This window comes from Pleurodeles waltl, chromosome 12 (assembly GCF_031143425.1).
Source record: "Pleurodeles waltl isolate 20211129_DDA chromosome 12, aPleWal1.hap1.20221129, whole genome shotgun sequence".
NCBI classification, from domain to species: Eukaryota; Metazoa; Chordata; class Amphibia; order Caudata; family Salamandridae; genus Pleurodeles; species Pleurodeles waltl.
This window is the reverse complement of record NC_090451.1, coordinates 141,051,550-141,077,446: the sequence shown is the minus strand read 5'-3', so window position 1 is coordinate 141,077,446 and position 25,897 is coordinate 141,051,550. Positions and strand designations below refer to the sequence as shown.

Below are 25,897 nucleotides of genomic sequence, written 5' to 3'. Positions count from 1 at the left end.
TATCAGTGAGTGAAAAGCTGCAAGAGTGATTGTAAGAATAAGTGATAAGGTGCAGGAGTGACTGTATTAATGAGTGGGTGCATTAGTGCGTGACTAGGCACATAAGTGCATGTATGGGTGAGTGACTAGGTACATGAATTACTGTATTGGTGAGTGACTGGGTGCATGACTGACTGTATGGGTTAGTGAATGGATGTGTGAGTGGCTCTGTAGCTGAGTGAATGGCTGCATGAGTTGGTGTATGGCTGAGTGATTGGGTTTGTGAGTGGCTGTATGGGTGAGTGAATGGGTGTATGAGTAGCTGTACAGGTTACTGAATGGCTGCATGAGTTGGTGTATAGGTGAGTGAGTTGTTGTGTGACTGGCTGCATGGGTGAGTGACTGGGTGCATGAGTGACTGTTGGATAAGTGACTGAGTGTGTGAGTGGCTGTATGGGTGAGCAAAAAGGTGTGTGAGTGGCTGTGTCGCTGAGTGAATGGCTGCATGAGTTGGTGCATGGGTGAGTGACTGTGTGTGATTGCCTGTATGGCTGAGTGAGTGGGTGCATGAGGGTGTGTGAGAGAGAGTGAATGGGTTTATAAGTGGCTGTATGAGTGAGTGAAAGGGTGTACGAGTGGTTGTATGGGCAAGTGAGTGGGCTCAGGAGTGATTTTGTGGGTTCATGAGTGGATGTATGAGTGAGTGACTAGGGGTGTGACTTGCTGTATCGATTTGTGACTGGGTGCATTAGTGGCTGTATAAGTGAGTGAATGGGTGAATGAGTGGCTGTGGGGTGTGTCAGTGGGTGCATCAGTGTCTGTATACATGAGTGACTGGATGTGAAAGTCTTTCTATGGCTAAGTGACTGTGTGCAAAAGTGGCTCTATGAGTGACTAAATGGGTATATCAGGATGAATGGGTGAGTGAATGGGTGCATAAGTGACTGTATGGCTGAGTGAATGAGTGTGTGAGGGGCTGTGTGGGTGAGTGAATGGATGCCTCACTAACTGTATGGGTGAGTGACTGGGTGCATACCTTCATGGATAGGTGACTTGGTGGGTAATTTGCTGTATGGATGAGTGGTAGGATGCATGAGTAGCTGTATAGGTGAATCACTGGGTGAATAATTGAATATATGGATGAGTGACTGGATGCATTAGTGGGTGTACAGCTGAGTGAATGTGTACGTGAACGTCTGTATGTGTGACTGAATGAGTGCATGAGTGTCTCTAAGGGTGAATAAATGGGTACATGATTACCTGTATGGGTGAGTGAAAGGGTGCAAGAGAAAAACAGATTCCTCCAAAGAGTTCAATTTATCATGTATTTTTTCACTGAGTAGTATAGTTTTTCCTTGATGGTCCATTTTCTCAATAGCAGTAATCTCCAAAATGTCTTCATTCTCTAGTTTTAGTAATTCGTCCTTAAATGCAGCACACTCTTGAAGTGCAGGCATCAAAGAAACAATCTGTTTCCCCTCTTTACAAAAGTTATACATTAGCTCTGCTGCCATCTTCTTAAAGGAAAACAGTTTCTCAAAAAGTTTACTTTCCAACATCACTTTTGCCTCTTGTGTCAGAACGTCCACTCTAATATCCTTTAGAATGTTTCTATACTCCATGTCAGAAGCTTGACAAATATTTTTTACAAGTTCCTTGTATTGACAATATTGCCAAATGTTGACATTGCCAATACTTCCTAAAAAGTTTTGATTCCCTTCATGTGAAAGAGTTTTGAAAACAAGCTGTCCTTTTACAGGAGTAAGTTGTAGTAGGTCAGTAGGTCTCCAAAAACAATCAAATGCTTTCCTCCAAACAGGACATCATATTGAGTTTTTAAAATCTCATGCATTCGCAGATGAACAAAGGCAAGCATTAGATTTGAAACCATGCTTACCTCATCAATAATCAAAAGCTTGATTTTCTTTAAAACTCTTGCTACCTCATGAGAAGCTCCACCAGATATCTTCTGGTATTCCAGTTTATTATCATGTTATACTGGTAGCATAACTAGTCTATGTAATGTTATTCTCTTTATATTGTCTGCAGCTAATCCAGTAGGTGCTGTTATTACATACACTATAAATTGGAATCTATAGTTTTCTGTGGTAAGTTGAGATAACTTTAATTAAAAAGCTTGTTCCGGTACAAGCTTGACTTCTAATGTATATTAATATTAGAATGAATGATGAGAAATTGCATTCTTTCTTCTCATGAAGAAATCCATGTCTTATATTGTCTTTCACTTCAATATAAATGTCTTTCTGTTCATTGCTGAACTGTCTAACTAACTGTTCCAGGTCTACAGACTCCTGTCTAGCTTGTTCCATTGCAGTTTCCAAGTCATTCATACCTATTGCAGCTTCATTTTCAATAATAGATTATCCAATAGGATCCTGACTTGAAGGTGCTGAACTTTGGCTGCTTTGAGAACTAGCTACTTCAGCAACAATCCTTTCTTCTTATAGTATCTCATCATTTAACATTTGTAAGTAGTTTTTAAACATAAGACACTGAACACTATCTTTGACAGCATTAAAACAATCTTCATAGCAGTCATAATATCCAAGTAATTCCAATTCAGTACGCCAAGGTTTGAACAGTTAAAAAAGTGCTAAATAGAAAAATTCTCTTTTCTCAGGAGTTTGCCAGCTAAGTTTTGGATAGTTAATTACATTTTGTTTTTCATGTTTCACTAAGCATCCATCACATCCACAAACTGGATATTTTCCTTCTTCTATGTTTTCAATTACATTACTTCTATATATGTAGTTTTGAAGAATTTCATAAAGACATGTCTTCTTAATGTGGATTTCGTCTTGGATAGTATGTATCCTACATATTTGATTTTACAATGTCTGTACTTTCTGGTTATCAAACTCTGCCAGGTACTGCATTTCAGGGAAAGACTTCAATATTCTGTTTCTTGTAGTAGATAGACCAAGACTTACCCACACAATTACGTTCATTTTTTAGAACAAACTAGCCAAACTCAATCTGCCACAGGCTTCATAGGACCCCATTTCCCTATTAGAAAGCATTTTCAAACGGATAAAATACAATTTCTTGCTAAGAGTCTTCTTTGCAGAAATCTCCTCCGACATCTCCTTCATCTCTGTTTTTTTTAGATTTTGTGATGTATGATGTCACATATCGAGCCACAGCAATGGAGTCCTGTGCAACAAATTGAAAGTACATGTTAGGATTCCACATATTTAAAATCACAGGATTGTAGTCATTAATATATTTGTAATCTTCACTTCTTTTTAAGTTGTATGTGTTCTTTGGTGATTTCCGTATTAGTGTATGTCTGGCTGTAGACAAGAAGCTTTTTACCCTTCCTTCTGAAATGCCAGGTCTTGGAAATCCAGATCAACATTTTGTATAAACTTTTTCTTTGGACGTGTATGTATGATACCATTATTTCCCACAGCTGTGTGTTTGAAAATGAAAACCTTGTTCTCTGAGACCTTTTTCACCAATCTTTTTTGGTATATAGTATATATGACATGCTCATCTATAAAACACAACACAGACACATCACTTTCTGTTCCAAATTTGTGTGTGTCTTTTATCCATAGTAGCATGTGAATGTGAGGAGCACCTCTCGCCTGGTACTCTTTCCACAAAAAGAAATAATTTCTCTAGGAGGAGGAGGATTGCTGTTTTTGCAGATAAAAGCAAGCATAGTTTGGAACCTGTGGCTGAAATATCTACAAACATTAGCAGGATCTAATGAGCACAGTTCTCCAACTGTCTTCAAATGTATATCTTTTACGTTAGAGTGTGCTTCTCTCACGAATTGAATTTGATCATCCCACACATACTCCGCACAACTCAATGTCAAAAGCTAGGCTGGAGGTCCTAGGTTTCTCAACATACACTTCAGTTCTCCATGATGGCGGAACCAATATTCATTGGTGCCATGTTGGCACACCATTCAATTAATTTGTATATCCTTTTCTTGAACTCTGTTGACAAAATTCTTTTAAGACATATTTTGAAGATTAACTCCTGCTTTTAGAATGTGATTCATTGCATATGAAAGTCCAGACAAGTCACTCTCAAATAGAAGGTGAAATATTTATGGGATACACTGTCTGAATCTTGGATCCTTGTGTTGATCGGTATTCAGCTGCTGATATTTATATGGGCCGGACATCATACCTACCTCCTACTCCAGTGGGAAACAAGTAGGGAAAACAACGAGCCTCTAAACTTTTTCCCACACACTCAGGGGAGCTCCTTTAGCTTGCCTCATTTGGAAAAGGTCAATAGCATCACCAATGAGTTATTTGGAATGTAACGGATATATACTATAGTGCTCATAAATATGCTCTGATTGAGATGGATCTACTTTTTCAATTTGTCCACTTCCTGGCAAACTCTCATCATCAACTTTTTCAATTTGTCCACTTCCTAACAAACTCTCATCATCAGCTTTGAGTACATTAGGTTCCACATCAACATTTTTACAATAAATATTATTTTGTACCAGGATTAATATTGCTTGTTTTACTTTATTAATGTCAACAAACTCTTGCCAAATTGTTTTATTTTTAATCGGTACACAATTTACCAGAAAAATAAGTTGTTCTTCATTATTTTTTTGTCTATTCCTACAGTTACAATGTTTTTTAAAGTCTAATGGCAAATACACTACTCTTCCTATAAGGCCTTTCAATAACTCTGTTGGATGCAATTTACCTGTCTTTGGTTCCAATTGTATAATTGCTTGAAAAGGGTGTGCAGATTTTATAAGAATATATACATATACATTTAAGTATTGTAATTGTTCTGGAATAGTCACAAGTTCTACCTGTTATACACTGCTCTAGCTGCTGTTTTCTAATCCTCTAAATTATCATAGCAGTACTTGCATAAAACTTGTTGAAGGTACAAGTCAAAATGCTCCTCTACAAATAAATAAGGAGCTAATTCTTGCCAGTTTTCTCTGTTTCCCCCTTCAGTTTTGGAAATGACATCAACATTTCATGTTTGACTTTTACAGTGAGTGTGTCTACAGCAATGGAAACATAGTTTGCTCTTTCAGAATAAGTTGTATTAAACTGTATAATCTCTTGTTCAAAACTGTGAGTAGCAATACCTGTAATGTCTTCCTCAATACCTTTACCTACAAATTCCTCATTCTCCCTAGATTTGTCTTCAGGTCCAAAGAAGTGAAACTGCACATGCTCACAAACTTTTTCTACCTCTAATACAGTACCATGCAAAAGTACTCTATTCATCTCTCCTAAAGATAATGCTGGACTCTTCACAAAGTAAAGTCTCCTAACTAAACTATGTATTTTTGAATGGTGAACTGCCTACGCCCTAAAGTGATGAAAGGTGCTTTGGCACACTTTCTTGGATAAACAGGCTCATGAATGTCCCTGTAAATTGGTTCGCTTTCTAACTTTGCATGGATTTAATCCTTTCAAAATCAAATTTTCTATTTCAAAGTTCTATGTGGAAATGTCCGAACAAATGTCTTCAACAAATCAATTGATTGTTGCCAAATAGTACAAATACTGTTACAATTCCATTTGTACACAGGAGCTTGTCTGTGTCTTCCATGAACCTTTTCTCCTACCACCTCTTCCACATTTCTAGGAACAATCTTTTCTCTTTCAACTGGACTCCTATCCTTTATCTCATAACATCAATCAGTTGAATCCACTGCATTCACTAATATGTTCTCTTGTAAATACCCTTCTTCATTAAAGAAAGGCTCCATACTAGAGGTATTCCATTCACCTCTAAATGTTTTACAAAAATTACTTTTATTAATCACTCTGTTCATTTGGCTGCATCTCTTGATAAATAACACTGTTTTATCCAGTGTTCACATTCTTCTCAGAATCAAAATAAAACGATTTCTCTTCAAGGCAAATGCCTTAACTACAGCTGCAACCCGTTGATTTTGTTTCAGTACTTCCCTTCTTCTTTTGTACTTTTTCATATTTTCTAGAAGATTCTGACTTACCTTGGCACAAAACATTCAAACTCTCATTTCTTTGAATTGTTGCTGCCTTCTGTTTAACCTATCTGGTTTCTTCAACGATTAGTATGCATCTCACGTGATTTATGTACCTTCTTCATTGACTTTAAACTTTCCTTTTTATTTACTTCATTTTTCACAATTTGCAGTTTTCCACATATAATTTTATGAAATGTTCTACTTCTCTTACCAGCAACTGTTTTCTCTTTAAGCACAATCTCCTCATGTTCTGCCTTTTATTTCTGTGTTGCAAGTAGATAATAGGTTTTCCTCTGTTTTCTTTTGCATTTACTTTTTGTTGGCATCTTCAACATCTCTTGTTATTAAAAATGAAATTTGAAAAACAAAACAATATAGCAGCACATTAACACTTACATAAGACACTGTCAATTATATATCTTTATAATATACTCCTCCAACATTAAGGTACATAACACCACTGTAAACACAAAACATTTTGTTTGCCTCTCACTAAACATATCTATCAGTCTTTGCTTCTAGGTGTCTTTTTGAGCAAGAACATCTATTTCTCTCTTGTAGTGGCTACATAAGTGCCACAGTCAACATCACATTGCATGCACTACTGTCTATATTGTAGTGTTATTTTATATATCATTCCTTGTTGTTTATGGCCGCAAAAATAAAAACCTTATTATTGGTTATTCAGCACCAAGCATACCTTTATTAGCAATGGGTAGCAACTAATATCACAGCACAGGGTGAGGGAACAGAAAAGCAACGTATCTTACAGCTGCAACAAATTTCAACCATTTCCAGGAAACAAGCAGCAGCAAAATAAGACACTTCTTGCGCCACTGTGTACTTTGGGCCTCATCCATGAGACCCTTTATTTAAAAAAATATATAGATATACTGATAGTGTTAATAATTTCCTAAAACATTAAATAAATTTGTAGATATCTGAATGAAACTTTTAACACCTCTCTAACAGCTCACTTAATATAGCTTTGTCTATATCATATAAAGATTTATCACTAATTTATAAACAGAACTTGCTTTGAAACTAACACTCTGAATCACATACCAGTAATAGATGCTGTTGTCAGGTGAAATACTATCCCAATATCACTTTTGCTGCTTTTCTGTATATAATAATGAAACCTCAGAATAAGAATGGTACACCACTCTTGCTCTAAGTAATCAATAATGGCAACTTGTTCTCCTTTGCTCTCAGTGATACCATGCAAGTTGGCAAATCACAAACTGTGTTTCATCTTTTACTTATGATATCCCACATGTGAATGGTTAGTACCTTTTAACCCTTTCTTGTGCTTTTAGTAAGTAGACCAATTTGCTACTGCGTGGTGCTGGAGTTGCTACTCCTTTGTGACCCTCACTGCAGCCCCCCGTGTAGCTGCGCGACGGGGTCGTGACTCTAGTCAGGGGTTTGCAAATATATATTGATTCTTATTTTCTGTAGGATTTCATGTACCAATCTAAATTTATGATCATATCCAATTGGGAAAACTCCTTTTTTCACTTCCTTCTCCTACAAAATGTATATATTGCAAAAAATGTCTCCTTTAAAAGATACCCTTCTTCCCACAGTCTTTCTGCACAACTTCCATAGCAACCTCTACTAGAATACTCTACTGTAGCAGTAGTTAAAAAGTTCACAACATTGTTGGTTAGCAGCAGACTAGCTTTCATGTGTGCTTTAGCAGGTGTGGTTACTATTACAGAATCTAAGCATATCCAAAAAGGGTTTACTTGTTTTAGAAACAATAAGAACCAGTCACACACTAAGTAACTAAATATTTTTTGTCACAACCTATTTTTACCTACCTCTGTATTTACAACATCTAATTAAATGTGTGTTTTTTTTTTTAATCTGGTACTCCCTCCTTTTTAGGCACCTCACATTTTCTAAACTCCCTCATTCAGCTGCAGCCTTCTCCTGTGTGTTGCCACCCCTTTGTGTGGATTGTAGGTCACAGCTACGTTTTTGGGCTAGTGAGTATGCTAGATAGAGTGGCATTAACAGGAACCTGGATTTGCCTAATGTGGATATTACATGAGTTGGCCAGAGAGGGTTAAAGTGGCAGCAATTGCTTCCATTGGTTCAAAGTATTGGAGATTGCCAACCAACTCACCTAATTATTGTGCACTGTGGTGGGAATGACCTGGTCACACTGATTGGGTAGGATTGGAAATCCTAATGAAGAATCCCTTTGTTCAATTACCGCACCTTTTCCCTCACATTACATTTGTATTCCATAACATATGCCAGAGGCAGAAATGAAAATGGTCAAATCAGTTCTGTCCAAAGAATGACAAAGCCAGGAAGCATGTTAATAAAACTGTTTCAGCATTCCTTAGAGACCACAACATGGGCTCTATGTACAATAACAACCTGCAGTTCCAGATGGCTGGAATATATGGGAGAGATGGTGTGCACTTTACAGATGAAGGCAACAGGGTGTTTCTCAGCAACTTGACACTCTGCAACCGCTCTTATCTGTACTAAAGATATTCACACAATAAACATAAAGGCTCTTTTTAGAGCCACCCTATATGCCAAACAGTACTTACATTTCCAAGAAATTCTCAATTTTGTTTTTTTTTTAAATATGGGAGTCGCGGATTCTCACACCAAAAGTTCACATACAGTGCACAACAGCAACATATTCTTCATATGTATTTCTTTCACTCTGTCTATGTTGCAACACACTTCTAACTGCCTCATTGGAAGTCTAATATGGTCTGTAAATGGATGCATTAGTGTTTGAGTGGGTCTGAAAATGGGCATGTGACATTCTGAGTGTTTTTCTGAGTGGATGAAAGAGACTCTCACTAGGTCTCTGAGTGGATAAGTGATAGTCGGAATGGGCCTGTGAGTAAATTCATGAGGGTCTCAGTGGAACTCTGAGTGACTGCAACAGTGTCTGACTGGGTCTGTGAGTGGGTGCATGAGGGTCTGGCGGGGTCTGTAAGTGGGTGTATGAGTGGTTTTGTGAGTGGGTGTATGAGGGTCTGAGTAGGTCTGTTAGTGGGTGCATGAGGGTGTTAGTGAGTCTGTAAGTGCATAGGTAAGGGTCTGAGTGGGGGTCAAAATCGTATGTGATAATCTGAGTGGGTCTGAGTTGATGCCTGAGGGTGTGAGTGGGTCTGTGAGCGCATATATGAGGGTCTGAGTGGGTATGTCAATGAGTGCATGGGGGTCAGAGTGGCTCTGTGAGTTGATGCATGAGGGAGTGAGTGGGTCTGTGAGTGCATACGTGAGGGTCCAAGTGGGTATGTTAGTGAGTGGATGAGTTTCTGAGTGGCTCTGTGAATGGGTGTACGAGGGTCTGAGTGGGTCTGTTTGTGGGTGCATAACGGTGCATGATGATATGAGTGAGTCTGTGAGTGCGTATGTAAGGGTCTCAGTGGGTCTGAGACTGTGTGCATTTGGGTCTGAGTAGGTCTGTGAGTGAATGCATGAGAGAGTGAGTTGGTCTGTAAGTGCATACGTGACAGTCTGAGTGGTGGTGTGAGTGGGTGGGTGCATGCATGTATCAGTGGGTCTATGAGTGGGTGCATGAGAGTCTAAGTGGGTCTGCGAGTCAAAACATGAGTGTGAGTGGGTCTGTCAGTGCGCACGTGAGGGTCTGAGTGGGTCTGTGAGTGGCTGTATGAGGGTGTGAGTGGATCTGTGAGTGGGTGCATGTATGTCTAAGGGGTTCTGTGAATGGATCCATATGGGTCTGAGTTGGCCTGAGAGTGGGTGCATGAGTATATGAGTGGGTCTCTGAGTGGTTGCATGAGGGTGCGTGTGTGTCTGTGAGTGGGTCTATGTGCATCTGAATGGGTCTGTGACTGGGTGCATGAGTGTATGAGTGGGTCTGCGAGTGGGTGCATGAGCGTGTGAGTGGGTCTGTGAGCTCCTACGTGGGGGTCCAAGTTAGTCTGTGACTGGGTGCGTGAGGGTCTGAGTGGGTCTATGAGTGGATGCAAGAGGGTGTGAGTGGGTCTGTGACTGGGTGAATGTGGGTCTGAGTGGGTCTGTAACTGGGTGCGAGTGTATGACTGGGTCTGTGAGTGGGTGCATGAGAGTGTGAGTGGGTCTGTGATATATGTGTGGGGGTTTGAGTGGGTCTGTGACTAGGTGCGTGAGGGTCTGACTGGGTCTGTGAGGTAATGCATGAGGGTGTGAGTGGGTTCTGAGGGGGTCTGTGAGTGGCTGCATAAGGGTGAGAGTGGGTCTGTGAGGGGGTGCATGTAGCTCTGAGTGGCTCTGTGAGTTGGTGCATGAGATTATGAGAGGGTCTGTGCGTGGGCACATGAGTATCTGAGTGGGACTGTGAGTGGGTGAGTGAGGGTCTCAGTGGGTCTGTCAGTGAGTGAATCAGAGTCTGAGCGGGTCTGTGAGTGGATGCATGAGGGTGTCAATGGGATTGTGAGTGGGTGTATGAGTGACTGCCTGGTTCTATTAGTGAGTGTACAAGTGTATGTGTCTCTGAGTGGGTGTGTAAGTGTCTCAGTGGGTCTGTCAGAGTGCATGACTCTGTGTGTGTGTGTGTGTGTGTGTGTGTGTGTGTGTGTGTGTGTGTGAATTTGTACTTTGTTGTTGTTTTTGTGCAGGGTTTGCGACTCCGTTGCAACGTTACACAGGGGAGGCCATGCAGAGTGACATGACAGAGTTTTGACTCCATGATCATGGAAAGAAAAGAGTTTTGACCCACTTCAAACTCCTAAGGTATTCCTCAGACACTCATTGGTGAACCTCATGGGGTCAGAGTACCTCTGCCCTGACCCCTATTTACAGCACCTATTTCCATCCACTGGGCCCGTGCACTGGTTCATAAGATGGCAGCCTCTTTCTGGACCAGAAGCAACCTTTCTGACAAATTTGGTGTAATTCGGTCCAGTGGTTTCAACGCTATCGCTGTTTAAGATCCCTATGGAAAAATGAATGGGGAAAATGCATTTTGGGACCCCCGCCCCCTTTTTCTCAGCCCCTACTTGACAGAACACCCCCAAACTTTCCAGACAGTAGCTGACGTGAGTGTGAAATTTGTTGGGAAAAGTTTGTAAAGATTGATCAAGCGGCACTAAAGATATTAGCAAAACAAAAACGTTTTTTTCTATAGACACTAGTACCTAACTATAACTACCTACAGGTGACTGCTACTAGATATATATAGAGAGATAGATAGATAGGTAGATAGATAGATAGATAGATAGATAGATAGATAGATAGATAGATAGATAGATAGATAGATAGATAGATAGATAGGTAGGTGAAGGCTGTTTCCCATCAGAGCTGAGAGGCGCAACTATGCTATACTTTGGTCTCTGAAGGAATGTGATTGTAGGCAGAAAATGGATACCTGTTTTGTTGGAGTTAGAATTCATCTAGATTCCATCAGACAGCATTCAAACAATGCCAAGCTTCAAAATAAAACCTCAAAAAAAAAATTGACAGGAGTCCCATCGACCCTCTCTATGGCCTCCCAGGGCACAAGTCGGGGGTGCATGCAGGTACACGGTGTCCACCCCCTATTTTCAAACAGTGGGCGCCATCCGCCCTGCAAGAAGTGTGCCCCACTGAAAAATGCTGAACATGTCCGGTTGTAATTTTCAGACACCGGGACACATTCAGTACCTCCTGCAACTTGCCTGCTCTTGTTTTGAGCATCAATGAGCAGGCGGCTTTCTCGTTTCAGACTCCTGCGGTGCCCATAACAAAGGCTGAATTTAAGGGGCCATCAGGCCTACAATTGTTCCACTGTACTAAGGAGGACCTATCTGATCCTCACACCTTGATGCAAATGCAAAGGAGATGAAACAAAGAAGCACAGCTTATTGTTATCACTTCACAAATATTTAAAAGAGGCATACTATTTACAGTGATCAGCCCCTATATATAAGAGATATTCATACTTTGCAAGAAGGCCAGATATTTTGGTCTGTCCCATTATTTAGACAACAATTTAAATACCACTATTTTGTTTTATTTCTTTTATTCGGCTACTCATCCCTATGAAGGGTGTCAGAGCGCTTTACATCAGAGGTACACATTATACACAGAAAATAGATTCCATGAATGTGCAAATCAATGTACAAGATGTGTTACATAAGACAGTGGGGTTACAATGTGTAACAGACACATTTCTTTCATAGCTTGCTGTGCTATATTGGAAGAATTACAATTTAGGAACTGCAAGTAACAAAAGAATGTGTTAAAAGCAGTAACTCACTTACTTAGCAACATAAAATAAAAATCTGTCATCTACAGGTGCTTTGCAGGAGACACATTAACCCTCTACATTACTTTTATTCAAAACTGAGACTAGAGAAAATGCAGGTCTCTCCAGCAAATGTGCTACCCTCTAAAGTTATCTTACAGTTAGTATTGTTCCCTGGGCACACAAAGATCTCTACAGCAGTTGCCTTAAACCCAAAGGATATTTTAAAATGCAGACTTTCCAACCAATTAAGTAGAATAGATTTACTGCTTCTTATTGCAAACTTCTTTGTGGCAGTGATTTTAAAAAATAAATGTGTAAATTGAAGACCACATATTGTGTTGGGTTGCATCATGATTTTGGCACAAACCAGACAAAAAAACTAATTTGTTAAATCTCTTAATGTGCTCAGATGTACTCATGATAGACCTGTGAAACGTGTGTGAAGAGTTAAGATCTGATGTCACTTCTTGTGATGTCACTTCCTGTGAGGCCAGGGGTTGTGAAATCACTTCCTGTGATGGTGTGGTTGTGCTGTGATGTCAAGCACCATGATGTCACTTTCGTACTGTCTAACTTGGTTAGTCCCCCCCACTTCTTTTTTTAGGACTTGTGCCCTGTGCCCTCCTTACCCCCTCCACATATAGAGGGCATGGAAAGCAAATATCCTGACTATCTGGAAAAGCCTTCGTGCAAATCTGACACTAGCAAGAATGACAGTGAAGGGGAGGCACTATTAGATGCCATTCTTGCTGGCATCCTTTCTAGTCTCATCTGCTCAGGGGCATAGCCACCACCGGTGCCCACTGAACTCTGATAATGCTGTATTTTATTACTCCAACAGCAGTCAAATGAGGCATTGTCCTTGCTTGCACCAGGGCCCACAACACTCCTGCATTCATCATATCAAGCACAAGAGTCCCAGACAGAAATATTATAAAAACGTTCCTCCTGCAATCATGGGCATTCCTTATATTACATCTGAAACAGGATCCCGATTTGGGAGTGGGTCTTCAGAAATAATACAACTAATGAGAAGTTTTATATTGCAGATCTACCTCTACAGTTTTTTGCACCACACTGTGCCTTTATTGGAGGTCGCAGTTGTTGCATGGGTAAGTTGTCCACTGAAGAGGCAGCCATCTCTAAATTTGGCAGGGCATTTATGTCTAGGCTGGCAGAACCAGTGCCTCCATCTCACCATCCATATGGGAATTAGCCTTCAATGTTTAAATGAGGAACTTAGATTTTATCTAGCTACCGCCAGTCTTCACTGGGCTGGGACCTGGAGACTACAGAGCATGTGTCCAATATACATGTAAGTGGTCTAATTCTGCACCAGGTCTCCAGAATATATACATAATATACAATTACCCTACTGTGCTTTCTCACTGGGCTCAAAACCTGTGGCCCACATGATACACACAGAACTCTATGGTAGGTTACCCACTGAGCTTTTCGACTGAGATTACTGTACTTGAAACAGTTGCGGCTGCTATCTGACAAAAGTGGTGGGGATGCGCTGGGGACAATAACAAAAAAATTAAAAGCACCGACCTGTTGCTCTTCTCTACCTGGCAATGCAGCTCAGGTTGGAGAGATGTCAGTGCGGATGTCGGTTTGGGCATCCTAAGACAGCTGACCAACCCGACCTGTGCAATTGCATTAGTGCCACCACTCCTCCTCCAGTCTTGCTTCTGCGCTGTCATCATGATGGCCCCGCCCCCAAGACTCGGCTGGTGTAGTAAAATGAAATGATAAAATTGTTTTATTATCATTTTATTTTTCATGTTTGCATCTGCTGACCTGGGGCAATGCTCCTCTCCCATAACTGAGGAGCCGCAGCCAAGTGACATGGACAACTACAACGGGGTCACTACAGTTGCTATATTAACACAGGGAGCTGTTTTAAAAGGATTGGAACTTTGCAATGGCGTGCAGGCTGCATATAGATCTCAAACTTGCAGAGCTTGTTTATTGATCTGCTTGTTTCCCCAGCATACTTTAGAACTGGTAAGCAGTCTTGGTATCACCAGAGACGGCTCCTCCATTAAGGCGGAGGAGCGTCACCCCCCTCGCCCCAGCAGCGGCAGCTGAAAAACCTTGAAAAGAAAATGATAATAAACATTGTTTATTATCGTTTTCTTTTAAAGGGGTGGGGCCACGGAGGCGACGAGCAGTGAGGAAGAGTGAACAGCACTCCCCCTCACTACGCATGTATTTGGCCGGCTATCTCGGGCCGACTAAACACACATGCGCAGTGTGCTCTCTCCAGCCCTGCAACACAGTAGCCGGGCTTGAGAAAACCTGCACAGGTTCCTAGTCTGCCAGGGCGCTCCCAGCCAATCCTAACGCTGCTATAAGCAGCGTCAGGATTGTCCGCAGGGCAGGCCGGGAGCCTTGCCTGCAGCAGTGACGGGAGCAAGATGAACGGTGCGTGGTGAGGAAGGTAACTGTTTTTTTAATTTAATTTATATGAATGGTTATTCCCCTGCCCCGCCCCTTCTGTGGCCTGCGAGCCGCTCCTGGGTATCACCCTGGAAAGCAAGCGCCCTGGGCACCAAGCGGTAAAGCGGTCTCCCTTGGCTCTTTTTTCCAGTCATGCAGCTTCATTCTGCAGTTTGGGGGTGACCCCCTGCTCCTATTTCAGCTTTGGTGATCTCAGAGTATAGTAAGGGTGGGAGCAGCTTTTGGGGAATAGATAAAGCATGGGAACGTTAAGGGCTTTAAGAGCGCCAGATCCTTGACCTGGACGAACTTTAAGACAGGGTCCTCTCAGGTCCTGTATTAATCTCCTTATTTAACAGGCAAAACACTAATCAACAAAAGACAATAAGGCAATCCATGTCCTTCCTATTTATATTTCACGTGTTTACTTAATGTCGCACATGTAAGATTCCTTGTTATTTCCAGGATGTTGGGTTACAGTATTTTTGCAAGTAGCTTATAAGTCTTGTGTAATGCATGCTTTGGACTGAGTCGTCTCCATGTGTTTATAACGAGCCAAGACTAAGTTGTCTCTAAAGGCAGAGCAAGTTTCTTTTAATGCCTCTCTAATGGGTCCAAAGCGCGTGAACAATAGAAGCTCATTAAATCCTTGGCCTCTCTTCAGAGCGCACACACAAGTGGTCATGTATGCCAGTTGCACTGTGTGGGAAGGGTGGCACGCTATGCAAGCTCACTTCACATGATACTCTTAATTATATAGGCAAGCTACTTCTCCATCCATCCCACTTAAAGTCCTGAGAAAGTTGTTCCTGGCAGTTCCCGCCCATTTCGAAGTTTGCTGATCAGCGAACTCTGGGCCCAGCATCTGTATTGAGATTTGCGAAATGTAGCTAAGGCCCCGGGCCTGTACCTTTAAGACATCCCTCACGTGGAGCTACAACCAGGCGAGGCGTCAGAGGGTGCGATGACGTCAAACTTGGCCAGGTTGTGATATTCTGTGTCTCTGGTGCAGATCCTATCTGAGGCTTCGCTCGCACCCGCCCTTCCGACCGGTGAGCATATTACATGCACACTCGTGTTCGGTGTGGCATTACCCCTGGGCACTGAGCTCTCTCCAGGGCACCCGAAGGGCCAGTAACATAACACACACACACCGAGGAGCTGAGCCAGGGCTTACGACACACTGCTCCGGTTACTCATGGATACGGCACACGTGTGTCCGGGTCCGGGCGCAGGGATCACCGCGGATACCTGTGACCCACAAACCAGACAGCGGCGAGGAGCTCGAGAGAGGAAGTTACCTGTCTTCATCAGATCCGGGCGGGAAGGCAATACAAGCAGCCGGCATCCTTTCTACGGGGGGGGAGAGGCCTCTGGGCCGCAGGGGAGGAGTGTAAAGGACACAGAGACCAGAGGCCGCTCTGAAGACTACCCCCTCCCTTCGTCCAACCTGAAGCTAGCTCGCATTGATAGATGCTAGAGTACAGGAGTGGTATCACTGGGGGGCTTCTCGCCGCAGCAGCACCTGTACCAGGGAGGCGCCATCTTACACCCCACGGGTACTGCATGGCCACACTGGGAGCTCACAGGCCAGCCACACACAAGCCTGGTAGTAAACACCGGCAATGCAAAGAATGTGGTAATTGGAGACAGATTTTCTACCAAGGTTTTAAATAAAAGTGCCTATGTATACTCAAGCACGCTTTAGGTCTGTCGGGGTTTCAGCCATTCCTCTTCATCCATTAGTCTGTTATTGTGTCATTCACACTTTACTTCCGCCCACTGCAGCAACAGCGTGTGACAATCTCAGCCCACTTCAACCATTTGCTAACACCACTGTGAGTGTCAGCATTCTGTCCTTTTACAGGACCACAACCACATGCAAAGTACTTTGCTTAAGTGCATGGGACTACCATTACAGTATTTTTTTTACTTCTAGACAACGTGTATTTAAATTAAAGGTGACCCAAACAATAAGATTTTGCAAAGACGATGACAAACTAAAACAAACATCGACAAAGCCGAAAGGCTTGTGACCAATGCCAGATCTACTGGCTTTGCCAATGCTTATTTTTCTAAAGTATTTGCTGAAATTCACGGTATTTACCTGGCTAATCTGAAGTGGCTGAAGTTGGTTAATGCAATATTTCAGGCTCTGCTACAGCATATGCAATTTTTGTCCAAAACAGAAAATCATGTAGCTTCATATCAATAAAATATGTACAGATAAAAAAAGACTGGTTGCACAGTGCCTACTTGACCGCTGATTAACTGCTCCTATAGAATCATACGCCAAAATGAATATTATCAGTACGATCAAACAACATCGATTTACTCGCCTTCCTTTCTAACTTGTGCTCTGCCAGTGGAAGCAGAAAAAAGTGTAGGTATTAGTGAATTGTGCTGCAAATCCTGTGGCATTACTACCAAGCTATTTCGACATTTAAGACATAATTATTTATGCAAAAGCGATTGAAATGCTACACAAAATGCAGATGAAATGCTACACAAAATGCAGATAATATTTAGGAATGTGGTCCATTCCAGCGTGCACATACTTAAACACTTTAAGGCGTCACTGCCGCAGCACTCTGTGTTTTGTCAGCTCCTGCTTGGTTGATTAAGTAATAATAAAACTATCTTGTGGGAACAAGTCAGTAACTAATGTACAGTAACTTATCACCATGGATGCCATTTTCTAGCACCGGGGTTTCCCTTGGAAACCAAACAGAATCTGGGAGGTGTAGTTTTGGTTCATTTCAACTAAATCAGCCGGTCTAGCACACCAGAGAACAATGATTTGTGAAAGGAATGCCCTGCACTGAAATCTGGTGTCCCTGAGGAGAAGGAGTGAAGAAGTAACATTAAAATATTAATTCAGCTTTGCTGGTATCGACTTATTTAGTATGTAGACCCCTCAATGCATTGGTGTGAAAATTGCTCAGGAGAAATGTAAAGATTCCATTAATCTAAAAGACCTGTGTTTTTTTTGGTTAAAGACAGGTAAGCGTGCCTCTTCATGACCTGTCCTTCTGGTCAGATACTTTTTTTGCATTCGATCATCAGCCTTAAGAGGTTGACGCCAATGACCTTTGCCCTTTTCCCATCATCCTTTACAGTTAAGATTCTTCTCTGACGCAGAGAGGAAGAGAGTCACCGAGTCACCACCATCGACCTGACAAAAGGAACAGTCTTCTTGATCTGGCGAGGATTCACGAGCCACCCTTAAGCCCCGTGAGGGCGGTCCCCTAACCCTACATAAGGGTGCAGCAGGACGAGTGGGGTATTACCCCCTGAGATATTAACCCTAGAGCAGGTGGACCCAGCCCTTGCCACCTTTTGTGGGCAATGTGTAGCTTTCTGAGGCTGTGGCTGTTTCTGTGAGGTCAGTGATGGTTATGGAAGCGCTGTGGAGGCTATGTGAAGGGTTGTGAGACATATGATGGGACATAGTGCTTGGTGCTTCATGAATGGCTGTAGAGAATGTGCGAGAGGCATTAAGCCACGTTAGGGACCTGGGGCTACATGATCAGCTGGGGTGGTTGCATGGGCTGTGTGGAATATATGGAGCTGTTTATTATATAAAGGGTCGTGGAGCTAAGCGAGAGACTTTGTAGCAATGTGAAAGTCTTAGATCCTTCATGAATAGGCGTGAGCCGTAAAGAAGAGGTTGTGTGAGGGGCTGTGGCCTATGTGAGAAGCTACCGGCTATAAACGAGGAGCTGTGGTCCTTTGTGAGGAATTATACAGGTAGCTGTGGGGCCTGCATGCAGGGGTACAGAGGAACTGTGGTGAGTGTGCAAGGACATGCATGGGCTGTGTGAAGGGCTGGCCATCTGAGGGTGACAGGGCCTCATGAAACATGTGAGGGGAAAAAGCCCTGTGAGAGGGGCTGCTTGGGGCCTATGCGAGAAGTGATTTATGAACTGCTGTGGTGGCTATGTCGGGAACTATGATCAACATGTGAAGGGAGTTAGTGGTTAAGTGGGATGTGGTGACTTTTTGAGGGCTTCAGTAGTTTTATGAGGGCTGGGGACTACTTGAAACGCTGTTGATTTTTGATGGGTTAAAGGGGGCCTGTGGTGGCTGCGTGGGGGGTTGCTGTGGCTATTTGAGGGCTGCTGTGGCTTTCTGAGGCTACTTCCGCACGAGTGATCCGTGTATGGTGACGTCAGCTTGCGAACAGTCCACAGCGCTCGTCTCGGTGCTGCATTTGCTAGAAGTGTTGAGAGCCGTCGTTAGATGTGCGCTGAAGCTGCCAGTTGACACTTCACTGGAGAGTTGTGGTAGGCGGTTGGTGGTGGGAGCGAGAGGAGGCAGGGGTATGCGTTTGGGGGGGGGGGGGGGGGTTCTTGCCTGTCTCCTGGCGCCAGAAAGTACTCTGCTGGCTTGGTACCAGCTAGCAATGGTGAGAGTGATGAGGATGGCGGAAATTAATTATCTTATAACATCATAGCCACCAGGTGCCATGAGAAGTATCAAGTAAAATTGCTCGATTACGAGGTATTTATAAGTCAAAGCACAAGTAAAGAAAAAAAAGATGTGAAAATCTGCATGAAAATACAGGGACTGTGTTCCTTCAGTCACTCAGAGCGCCGAGCTATCTCTCTTACGTTTTTTTGGACTTTGCACTATTACGGTGCATGTTATCTTGGAGGTAATTAGGCGTCCCCGTGAAACCAGGGTCCTTACACCCCCTCTGTCTCAGAAACAAGGAAGGATGGACATCTGTTTTTCGTGAACTTTGAGGGCTCTTACCTGTAAGGCAGAGGACCTACGTGCCCACGCTGCCACTGGCAAGAGTGTAATTTGAGTGCACGCAGCGCACTGCACCATCACTAGAAGCATTCCCGGTGCTCCTCACCCCCCTTACTTAATACAGCAAGGGAAGTCCGGCCCAGCCATGGATTTCTATCTGAGCATGCTTGGGTCTAATGATATCCAGTAGCCACCTTGTTAGCCACTGCTGTCGCGCTTATTAAGCAAACTTCCACCTGAAAGACTTGTGCAGGGAAAATGCCTTTTTAAATTATACGTATGAAGCTTCCTTCTCCACTAGCTATGCCCGATTCCCCAATTAACATCGGTATATGCTGGCACACTTAATTTTGGCTGCTGAGCCGGGATCCTGGAAAAATATGACACTCTGATGGAAGAGGTTCTTCCGGGTCAGTTGTTAGGACCTCGGACTTTAAGCCACCTCACCTGCTGCAGGCGGTGCAACTTGCAAAGCAACTCCGCCCCCACCCCCTCTGAGATCCTGCCCGTGCTATATCCGCAGCGAGCGCGTTCTAAATGCGAGAGCTGCCCCGGGGCACAAGCAAGGGCATGCGCCTAGGACACGGAAGACGTCATGCGTGTGGTTTGTGGACGTCTGAGTCACCCATGTGATGGGCCAAATTCAACCTGGAAATGTGAGTCAGACAGAAGCTGCCTAGGGCGCGAGTGGACTCCATGCTGGACAGTATTCCTTGCCAATGTGAACACATGGTATAGCCCACACCTCTTTACACTGGATTGGATAAAAGAAAAGCATACGCTGCTCTGATGCAAATGGTGCAAATATGTTTATAGTACCCCCTCCAATGGGAAGCAATGAGGGCGCGGTTATCTGTAGGATCTAATAAAACAAACACTTGCTTAAAAGAATAGGCGTGTGGGTGAGATATACATTTTGGGGTATATTTACCAACCCCTTGCGCTGCACAGTATATATTTTCTTTACGCTAGGGCGGCGTTAAAGAGGCCTTTCTCCGGCGCCATATTTACAAAGTGGCACAATGCATGCATTGAGCCACTTTGTAAACCCTTGCCCCACATTATGCCTGCGTCAGGCATAATGTATACAAGGGGGGGGACGTTCCGACGCAGGGAGGCCCCAAAAAATGGCACAGTGAAATTTACAACATTTTACTGCACCATTTTCTCCTCCATTTTTAATGCCTGCACAGAGCAGGCATTATAATTACGCACCCATATTAACCTATTGGCCTCCCTGTGCTGAGCTGCACTATCGTCAACATTTCTGAAGCTAGTGCAGCAAAGTGCCACAGTAGCATCAAAAATGTTGACGTTATTGTGCTAATGACCATCATGGTGCGCCGTACTACAAATACAGTGCAACCATGGTGTGGTTAGGTGGGGGTAGGGGGATGCAAAAACGTGGCACATCGGGTCCAATGAGCCACTTTTTTGTATATATACCCCAATTGTGAAAAAGGCCGCTTTATTGAAGCAGGGGTACACATCACTTTCACAAATAATCAACAACCTAAGCAAATTAGCCTTACAAAACTACCAGCCTCACTATACATCAAATAACTACCTACTATTTGGCATAGCCCTCACTCCTAACTGACTCCCCACAATACCCCCAACTCATCTGCCTGTCACTGTCGCTGTACTCTCCCTCCCACACTTAACTTTACATCTAAAAACTTTAATCTTTAACTCCCTGCCTTGTGCAAGTGTAAAATTACTCCCCACCCTCCCCTTCAAAGTGCATCACCCACCACAACAGCGATAAAACTACTAATTCCATCCATGCAAACATCTCAGGAATCTGCAAACCACAAAAAACGTTTCTGATAAAGGTTTATCTGCCCCTCCAAATCACCCCCCAGTCCCTTATCAACTCCAGGTAGCCTCAGATCATCACTCCATTCACTCTATTGACCACAAACGAATCCCCTGCATCCTAGCCTGTCTCACGCAGCTGGGACAAGTACAAATCCATCCCTATTGCTAACAAGTGAACTCATTCACTCCTGAAAAACTGATTCAAATTGCAAGTCAGGCGGCGCCTCGAGACCCTCACGGGTGATTTGCCGCACTTGATAAATGATTGATTGATTGAATGTGCAATCCTACTAAGCCCTTCGTTCCTGCAAAATAGTCTAATTTCCGTGTTCACTTTCCTCTGTGCCTTATCGAGAGCCACTGGGCGATCCGCCCCTCTACACACATTCCTTAGCATAAACTTTGACCAAAAAACAAAAGTCCCTGTCCAATACTACGTAATATCACACAAATCTGCTTCACTGTCTTTATTAAAGCCAAGCCCTTCTCCTGCACCAACTTGTTCTCTCTCAAATGAATAGCAAGCACATCCAGACATCACTCATTACCCTGCATCCTGTTTAACTCCTGCAATAATTCTCTCCACAACATTCCACCGTTTCTCTGCCAAGTTACTTTTATCCCTTCATCCTAAAAATCCAGCTGTACCCTGTAGTGCCTACCCCTGGCATGTCTCACTGCCCACTTGACAAAGGAATGTATCTCACTATCCATACACTTATCTCGCCATTCGTCAGACCTGGCACAGGACCTACAAGAACAACAAAAGCCATTCACTTTCATCCCCATCCACCCCTTCCCATGTCTCACATAACGCTTGTAGCACCCCAATGACTGCCTCCTCTGGTGTTGTATCCTGTCCCCTAATCACCCTCTTCTGTGTGCTTCCGTGGCCACCCCTATTCTGAAAGTGTGACCCATATTCCGCTATAGATAGCCCAGGTGCTGCAATGCCTTACATAAAACCACCAGTAGTTGAAAAGCTGTGTTCCCCAATCTGTCCTCATGTTGAAAGATCCATCCTTGCCCTCCCTTGTCTTCTTATGGCAGCTTGTGACAACCAATACACTGGGCAAAGCTTCCAACACAGGTTAGGCAAAAGTTGCACCCAATCGCCCTTGGGCCTTTGATCTGTTTTCAACTTCCTAATGTAAAAGTCCACCCTGTCCCTCTATAGCTCCACATCAGACCAGTCCTCCCCACGCTCTACCACCCAACAGCTCAGACACCCTCAAGGATCCAAAAACACGCATGCCATCAACCATGAAAACACAATCCATTCCTCTTCAGCAAAACACATTACTGGTAAAACATCTAGTACCTTAGAGACAACAGACTACGCCAACAGTTTTTTTAATCCCCTCCTGTTACCTCTTTCCCTTGCCCATCCCACCAGTAACCTCAAACCCATCTCCCCTGCAGAAGAGGCATAACCTCATTACAGCTCACCTACAAAAGCAATTCCTGCTAGCTTCCCAGAAATCATAACCTTATACCAACCTTTTTCAATCATGTTCATTGTAAACTGTACCACCTTCTCACATCTCTGCAAAGCTTCTTTCTGTGCATTCCCCCTCTCAGCCACTGACTGCAAAAATCTCTCAATGCCTGCCCGTATGCCCTCCTTGTTGATTGTGCCAGGGAACTAACAACCGCAACTTCGTGTTTCTCCTATCTGCCACATACCCTGGCATCAGCATATTCTTCTTTCCCTCCCCCAAAGCAAGACCACAGAAATTCATCCACTGCAAGCAAGACAAAGTATCTGCAAATTCATTAGCGATTCCTGGCACGTCTATCTCTGAACATGATGTTACACTGCAAACATGCCAACACAAAATCCCTCAACAGCTTCAGCACTAGAGGATCCTGAGCAGTTTGACTGTTAATGATACGCACCACAGCTATATTGTTAATGTTCAGCAAAACCTTCTTATTGATGAATGCATTGACCCACAGTCTCAAAGCCACCACTAATGGGAAGAATTCCAAGAATGCTATACTTCTTCCCCACCGTTCCCCCGCACCTCTGTCCTTTGTTTAGCGCACCAATACCCCTGCCAGTATAGCCTGAATTCCAGACCATTGCAGCATCTGAGAATATCTGACTTTTCCACTTAATTTTCTCCCCAGTCCTTACAGAGAGATGCCACTGAACCACTTCAAGAATGAACACCACGTCCTCAAATTGCCCTTCATTCCTGCTTTCAGTCTTACTCTATGGTGAAGTAGTGACACACCTGACAATGCTAACACCACTTTCCTGCAGAAACTACTATCGGATCTCACCGCCCTGAATGCAAAATTCGTATGTCCCAAAAGAACCTGTACCTTATGCACTTAGACCTTTTCAGTTGCCAGATTCTTATCAATCACTTCCACCACAGTCTTTTTCTTGTCATGTGGCAACCATACCTCCATCATTTCAGCCTCAATTTTGATACCCAGAAAAGTCAACACCATGTGTGGATCCACTGTTTTTTTCAGGCATTAAAGGTACTCCTATGTCCTCCTTGAGCCCCTGAAAACTAGCGAACATCCATTGACAATCTGCGGAGCCACGTTGTCCCACCAAAAATAAGTCATCTAAATAATGTGTCACTGTTGAATATCACAAATGAGAAAAGCCATTGAAGGAAGGAGCTAAACCTTTCAAAAATAGCACAGGAAATCGAAAATCCCATTGGTAAGGCTTTGTCCACATACCATTGCCATTGAAACTGAATTCTCAGTAACTCAAAGTCAGAGTGTCACACCAGCAGTAGCAGGAATGCATACTTGATGTCACTCTTCACCATCTGTGCCCCCTGCCCTACTTGAATGACTAGGGATATAAATACGTCATCCAGGATAATTATTCTGAAATATAGACATTTATCCGCTTCTCTTCTGTCCAAGATAAATGTTGTACTAACCTGAATTATCACTGCCATTTCTTTGGCACCACACCAATGGGTGAAAACTTTATCCTGTCCAAAGGCCAATCTATGAATGGGCATGCGATTCTGCCCTCCCACACTTCTTTGTGCAATTTTTGGAGGACCACATGAGGGTTCTCCTTCACAGATTTTAAATACTCTGTCCTTGGTCTGCATCTGAGAACACTGCACCTTAACCCAAACCCTTTCTCAATCCTCTTCTCTAGCAAGGCAGCATCCTCCCTTTTCCCAAACCACGTCAACCAATAAACCAACCTGGCATGTTATTGGGAGTATGAGCCCTTTCCCATGGCCCACTGAGCCCCTTGTCCTCCCTCTTTCAACAGTTGCTGCTGCCAGTTTACTCCCTGCATTCCTTGTAGTCCACCCACCTGTCCCCCACAGTGTTTAAGTGGGTGCCAGGCCACGCAAGGCCACGCACCTAGAGCACTTGTGATGAAACTTGCAGTATTCCCTACTGCAGAATCCTCTTTTGAATGCCCAGCATCCTTCCCCCCATCGTCTCGCCTGTCCTCTACCTGCCACTCCCATCCCGTTCTGGGTGGGATGGTCCTGAAAGAGGCGAGATACTACTGGTAAGCCACTTGCTGTAAAGACTGTGGGTACCAGTTTCACGGGACTCATTGTATAGAGCCACAAATCATTATCTAGTTCCCCCTAATTTCTCTTCTGCATCCTCGGGTAAGTGTGCCCTGAATTTCTAATCACAGCGTACCCATGCATATCCCCCCAAATGTTATATGTGCCTTCCTGATGACTTCCATATATTTAAACAATGCAACACACACCTGTGGGTACTCTTCGCAGTAAACACTGGCATATATCAGGAATGCCGCTGTCCAATTTTCAATATTCACAATGACTGTGGGTGGCTTAGCCAGTTTATATTCCTCTTCTTTCAAACCCTCTTTAGCTCTGACCTTTCTATACAGAAGTTCAAACACTTCCATGTATTCACTCTTCCATATTCTCTACTTTGTAGATGCCATCAGATGAGTCCCTAATGGCTTTGTTACCCCCGATATGGCAACTTTTTAATCTTTAGATCTTTCTCTCCTTTCTAGATTTCTCCATCTACTCCCCTTCCTCGCCTTTCCCCTCCTCATTCTTGTGACTTCCTGTACTGCTGTTAGCTGTCCCCTTACCGCCTTCCTTCTCCCTGTCCGATTTTAAAGTTGTGCCACCTTCCCTGTCTTTCTTATCACTCCCCATGTCCTCTGTGCCCACACCTGTGTCTGTCACATATGTTCCTTTTTGCAATCTCAACCCCACTCTCACTGATGCTTCCTTGGTTCCTGTCACTACCCCTTGAGAGCCCGTTATAGGTCTTCCACACTTCTTTACACTTCACCTGCTTAACATGCTTCAAGGTCAGCGCCCGCACAGAAGCTTGCCGCCCACCAGTCTGTAGTTCTCATGTGGCCTGTTGTCCACACCTTTAAAATCAGTGTCCCTTCATCTATCCTGTAGCAAACTAATTGAAACTTGTTTATGTTGCCTCCATTCCTCATCCTGTCCCATTCAACTGCTGCCCCCAGTTCCAGCAACCACCATCCGGCTCTCGTTCCACCAACTCTCCGTTTTCCACTTCTTTCTCATCATAATCCAAGGCTAACTCTTCTGACATTTCCCTACTTGTTTTGTTCAAACCACTAGTGCCAGGTATTACATCTTCAAAAACACATTGATCCTGCCAGGCTCGTGCTGAGTCCTGTCGCATCGTCCCCTGAAAGGCCACACCAGACTTTCTCAGTGCTGGTG

At 43.5% G+C, this 25,897-nt stretch overlaps 1 long non-coding RNA gene across 1 annotated transcript in view; it reads right to left on the bottom strand.

Moving 5' to 3' along the window:
• Positions 1-1,346: 1,346 nt before the first annotated feature.
• LOC138268069 (uncharacterized) overlaps positions 1,347-25,897 on the bottom strand; it is a 126,544-nt gene continuing 101,993 nt past the window's right edge. The window contains exons 3-4 of the long non-coding RNA XR_011199916.1: positions 6,171-6,296; positions 1,347-3,153 (exon numbers count right to left, since the gene is read on the bottom strand). This is a non-coding gene — a long non-coding RNA (uncharacterized lncRNA). The remainder of the gene's footprint in view (positions 3,154-6,170; positions 6,297-25,897) is intronic.